General features: G+C 42.8%; 1 protein-coding gene across 6 annotated transcripts in view; it reads right to left on the reverse strand.

The window, feature by feature from the left end:
* Positions 1 to 6133, reverse strand: part of TMTC1 (transmembrane O-mannosyltransferase targeting cadherins 1) — a 215859-nt gene that overhangs the window by 157638 nt on the left and 52088 nt on the right. The window contains exon 1 of one of the 6 annotated variants that reach the window (XM_039547627.1): positions 1712 to 1765. The exons of the other annotated variants lie outside the window; for them this stretch is intronic. The gene's annotated coding sequence lies outside the window, so the exon portion shown is untranslated. Of the gene's footprint in view, positions 1 to 1711; positions 1766 to 6133 lie in introns of those variants that run through there. 6 annotated transcript variants of the gene reach the window in all.

Genomic DNA, 6133 nt, shown 5'->3' on the forward strand with positions numbered 1-6133 from the left:
TGACCTAATAGGCCTTTTCCACCTGTAATTTCTATAATCTACCTACAAAGCAAATCACTTTCACACCAATATCAAGTCTTAGAGGCAATGGATAAAAAGCATTCCATGAATAAGCAAAGCCAAGCCTACGGCACCCTCATTAAAAGAAGAATTGTAATCTCTGAAAGGTTTGGCATTGTGGTAAATAAATACCTCTGGGGATTAGAGGTGGAAAGGGAACAAAAGCAAGGAAGTATCTTGACTTGAAAACATAAAATAGTTGAGGAAAATCTTAGAATTCTGGAATGAGGGTTAGAGGCCTTATTCTGGTCTCACACTGTGTTTGCACTGGTGTGAGAGAGCAAAATCCAGCCCTACACTCTTCCTTCAGTAGAGAAATCTAGATCTTTCCATTGATAGAACTTAAAATACATTGAATGGGGACATTTTTAACTGCTATATAATTAGGATTGCAGATATTTTAGATTCCAGTCTTCACTGCTTTCTATAAAGGCTCTGGGTCAGAAGGCAAAGCATAAAAGTTATACTGGAGAGGCTGTAATTCTTGTGGTATTATTTGGTGCAAAAATTCTTCAAACAATACCCTTTTCCAGCTGGCAAACTGCAAAGAACCTTCTCTTGAGAGGCTCCGCCCTTTTAAAATGAGATGCAGTCAGGCCTTTAATGAAATGGTAACAAGAAAAATATTAGAGAATTGCCATAACCAGTCACTGAATTATTTACTTTTACAATAACGTATGTAAGAAAATATCACAAAGACTTACTGCTAAATTCTGATGCTTTAACATGACTTTTACATCTGGCTTGATTCTCTTACCAAGAGAGTGTATTTATTTACACACACACACACACACACACACACACACACGAATGAGACATGCTCTGACATGTGGACAGAAACACTACTTTTAAAAGTCACCACTGTAGCTTATTTTCCAAATATATTATATTATAATTTGGACAGTATAAATCGCCTCTTGTACATGCACATAAACTCTCATTGCATGAGCTGAGGAAGAGGATATACCTCAAATGCACTGAAAAACAATTTTTACATCAATGTTTAATAATATAAAAACCAAAACAACAATTTAAAGTTAAATAAAAAAATTACATTTCAACCTTTATCTGCTGAATACCCCGAATCAGACTAAGCATGGGGGAATCCAGATCATGAATAATTAAAACTTTAGTATTATCCTTCCTTTTTCCATAAATTTGCAAGTGACCGTCTCATGGGCATAGATCTTTACAGCTGCATTGACTTCAATGGAACTATGACAATTCACACCAGCTGAGGCTCTGATCCCTGCTCTGTTGCAATGCACCATGATGATGTGTCCCTGTTACTATGGAACTCTACTAAAGCCAGATCATGATCATAAGGTTAGTCATACTCAAAGGGCATTAAAAAATTAGCCTCCAATGTTCAGAAAAAAACGTTCTTTTTGGGCACTTCAATTTTTAGGTGCCCAACTTAAGATATACAGGGCCTGGTTTTCAGAGGTGCTAAGCACCCATAACTCCACACAGCTTTAATGGGAGCTGCTGGCACTCAGAACCTCTGAAAATCAGGCATTAGGCTGAGCATAAAAACTAAAACCAAAAACCTGAGTCATCCCAAATCACTGGACTTTTTTGGCACTATTCTAAAGTAACTTGGGGGGGTGGGGAGGGAGATAATACAATAAACTAAAAACCCTGGACTTACCTGACTTGCCACCTTCCCCGAAGCCTGCTCCATGCCCTAAGCAGGACTACCTGACAGTTGATGACATAACAATGGTATTATGAGAGCAGGAGCCAATGACACCCCACATTGAGCGGTGATGATGATGGCAAGTTTTTTGTGGTTTATGGTGCTGAACACCTACCTCAGATTTGAAAAACACACTGATCACCTTTAAGAGTTAATTTTGTTTTCTTGCCCTACATTTTTAAACAAGGCATTAGCAATAAGATTTGCCATCTATTAACTATAATTTTACAAGTCACAGGTACTTCTTTTGCAATTATTCTGAGATTCTCACTATGTTTTATCATATTTGGATTTATAATTCTTTCCATAAACTTACACTTCATTAGTCGGTAATGGAACAACAATTGCTCTCCTCAGTTTTGCAAATTGCACCTCAAATTTGTAAGGGGTTTACGAGGAGGTAATGATATAAAAAGAAATGCAATTAAGTGAAACCTGTTACAGGAAATATTACACTGCTGACAAAGCAGTCGGTTAATTGAGCCAGATCCCTACCTGGTGTAAATCAGCTTAAGTTGAGTTATGCCATTTTACACCAGGGAAGGATTTGGCCCAGGCTGTCCAAAAACATACTTTAAAAAAAAACTTCATTAAAGCTGTAACTAAAGTTACAGACATACTTCCTTGTGCTATGATCCAGTAAGAGCTCACAAAACTAAGCAAGGCTGAGTTAAGTCAATATTTGGATGAGAGACTCCCAAGGACCATTTAGATATTCTAGTGAGTGCTGCTTGTGATTCAGGACATGATTTTCTTTCCTCTGAGACGGTACTTCCTGATAAGGAGATCCATTACAATGTGAAAATATAGGCTACCAAGCCACATCCGTCGCTGTTTTTAAAACTCGGCTGATGACAACCTAGAAAATGTACCATGGGGAACAATCCTATATTGGAGAGGAAATGGACTAGATGATCTAGCAGGACTTTTCCATCCCTATCTTCTCAGGCTCTATTTTAGTCAATGAGGGTCAAATAGGATGTTAGGAGGCACTGTGCAGGCGAAGGTGCAGTCTTTGAAAAATCAAATGGAGGCACTGAACACTTGCAGTCATTAAAGATTCCATGACAGTGTTCACAGGAATAGGGATCATGTTCTATCCAAACACCATCTCTGAGAACTAGATTCTGCCTTCTCAAATTTCCCCTCATATTTGACTTTATTATTTCCAATCAGGACACACATCTCAAAGAACCCTCATTGCTGCACTAGGTGAGTAACTTCCTCTTCTTCTTCTTCTTCGAGTAGTGTCCCTATGGATGACTCCACTGTGACTCCCGAGCAGTACCCACCACTGGCGGCCAGGACTTCAGAATGGAGATTGTTACTACAGAGAGTACTGTGGAGTCAAAGACGGTGTTAGGGGCCAAATCTTCAGTGATGGCATAATGTTCTGCGGAAGTATGGGCTGAGGCGCTACAGATTACTGAGAGGGATATCTTTAAGGAATGTGACCGAGGTAGAAATGGACCTCGTGAAGTGCGTATGGACTCTGGACGGAAGCAGATTGTGCCCTTGATAACAGTGATTAATGCAATCAGAGACTCATTTGGATAGTCTTTGAGCCGATATCACAGGGCTTTTGGATCTTTCTGTGGTGGACGAAAGGAAGGGTTTAGGGGATTTCCTAAAGTCCTTAGTCCTGTCCAAGTAGAATGCTAGTGTCCTAAACAGCTAGCATATGCAGAATTGTCTTCCTGTTGTCGCAATGTGGCTTTGGGGGGAAAAAATGGAAGATGGATCTGTTGATTCATATGGAAAGTGCAGAGAAAGTATGGAGAAACTTGGGATATGGCTTTAGAGTGGGGTGGGCAAACTTTTTAGCCTGAGGGCCACATCTGGGTATAGAAATTGTATGGTGGGCCATGAATACTTATGAAATTGGGGTTGGGGGTGAAGGAGGGGGTGAGGGCTCTGGCTGGGGGTGCAAGCTCTGGGGTTGGGCCAGAAATGAGGAGTTCAGGGTATGGGAGGAGGCTCCAGACTGGGCAGGGGGTTGGGGTGTGGGAGAGGGATCAGGGCTGGGGCAGGGAGTTGGGGCATGGGAGGGGGTCAGGGGTGAAGACTCTTGGCAGCGCTTACCTCAAGCAGCTCTTGGAAGCAGTGGCATGTCCTCCATCTGGCTCCTATGCGGAGGTTTGGCCAAGCGGCTCTGCGCATGCTGCCCCATCCGCAGGCGCTGCCCCTGCAGCTCCCAGCCAATGGGAGCTGCAGGGGTGGCATTTGGGGCCGGGGCAGTGCACAGAGCCCCCCGGCTACCCTTAAACGTAGGAGCCAGAGGGAGGACATACTGCTGCTTCAGGGACCCTTGGCACGCATGCTCCGAGCAGCCTCCAAGCCTGCTCCCTAGCTGGAGCATGGGAATAGGGCAAGCCCTAGACCCCACTCCCCAGCAAGAGCTCAAGGGCCAGATTAAACAGGATGGAGGGCCAGATATGGCCCCCAGGCCATAGTTTGCCCACCCCTGCTTTAGAGTTACTTTGTCTTTTTTAAAATAATAATAATAATTTTAAAAAGGACATGAATGGTGGGTGGCCACCACGACTGCTATTTCTCCTATGTGCCTAGCTGAGATGATGGCAATTAGAAATGCTGTCTTCATGGACAGGTGTAAGAGAGAGCAAGTTGCCATGGACTCAATGGGAGGTCTAGTCAAAGCCCTGAGAACTAGATTAAGGTTCCAGGCTGGAGCGGGTGGTGTCACATGCGGGAAGAGATTCCCGATGCCCTTAAGGAATCTACGTGTCAGCAAACACCAAGTATCCGTCTACCTGGCAGTGGAAAATAGTTTTCACTGCAAGATGTATCTTAAGGGAGCTGAGTGAGAGTTTTGACCTCTTGAGGTCTGAAACTGTTCCTTTTGTGTCTCCAGTAAATGTTCTAAAACACACTGAGTTTCCCCATAATTAATAAAACTGTATTTGTTGCTTGCTTTGTGCGTTAACCACATCCACTATGACGGAGTTGGGTTGCGGATGTTGAATCAAAGTCTGCCTCTTTGGTAGGGATGTAGTATTTTTATTTATTTATTTTTGGCTCTGTTGCTGGTTGGTGCGATGGCGGCTGGTGTCTGCCAGATGAGTTTGGTAGGATCTAGAATTACCTCATTAATTGGGAGGGCAACTCTGGATGAGGAGGAGGTTTGCAGAATATCCACCAACTTGTGATGTGTATCTGCCACGTCCTGTAGGGGAATCTGCAGCTCATTTGTCACTCTCTTGGTAAGATCCAGAAAGTTCTTAAAATCATCACCTTGTGATGGGGGGGAGGGGACTGCTCGCTCCATTTGAGGCCAAAGGTGGCTGAGAAGGTAGTGAGCAGGGTTCGCCCGCGCAGTGCTAGATAGCCTCAAGGCAGACCATGAGGGAGGGAGAGCACATGTGCAAGCTCAACGGACACTGCTACCAAAAATCTCCGATTAGAGGTGCAGGGGCGCACATACACCTACAGTGGAGCACTCATAGGGACATTACTTGAAAAAGAAACTTTAAAATTTGGTCATTTTTAATTTTAAGGTTGAATATTGTCATGTAATAATGGCAGAGAGCAGAAGGACTATTAGGCAATAATCTTGTTTATGGATCAGCAAGCTCAGAAAACTGCTATATTCTGTATTCACACCTCATCACTGACTACCATACAGAGACAGGATGTTGCAGTATTACATTTTTCTTTATTATTAGAAAGCTGTTCATGTGGTCCTGGGTGGCTGAGGGTTCTTATTGGAGTCTGGCATTTTACAGCCATCAGAATTGTAATAAAATGGATTTCCAAAGGGAAAAGAAAGGTACAGAGTATCTCTGGACTATTTTAAAAGTACAATTTTCAAGAAAAGCATCTCACCTCTTGATTGCTAGATTGCTTCGTGGGAACTTTTTTTTTTTTTAAAAGGTTCCTAAATGTGCAGTTAAAGGAAGTAAACACTGTTCTTTTAACTAATTCACATTGAAAAGCTGTTTTTTCTGGAGAACAAAGATCAAGTCAGATCACAGTAAATAATGTAACCAGCTATTATGTGAAAGACCTGGGATAAGGAAGGAGCTAAAGATTATCATGGCTTGAGTTATCTGGATTGATGTGCTAAAACATGAGGGTTGGTGAAGCGCTCAGCTTCTGGGGAAAGACACAGCATGCACTGGGTTTCTGCATTTCTAGCAGCTGTTTAGGGAGGAATGTTGCAGTCAGTGCCTCTTCTGAGGTCCTAAGGAAGGATGGTCCAGTGGTTAAGCACTCTAGCGAGAGCTTGGAAATCTGAATTCAAGTTCCTGCTCCATGACAGACTTCCTGTGTAACCTTGGGCAAGTCCCTCGGTCTCTCTTTGCTTCTTTAGTTCCTTGTCTGTAAATGGGGATAATAGCACTTCCCTATCTCACA

This window comes from Mauremys reevesii, linkage group 1 (assembly GCF_016161935.1).
Source record: "Mauremys reevesii isolate NIE-2019 linkage group 1, ASM1616193v1, whole genome shotgun sequence".
NCBI lineage: Eukaryota > Metazoa > Chordata > Testudines > Geoemydidae > Mauremys > Mauremys reevesii.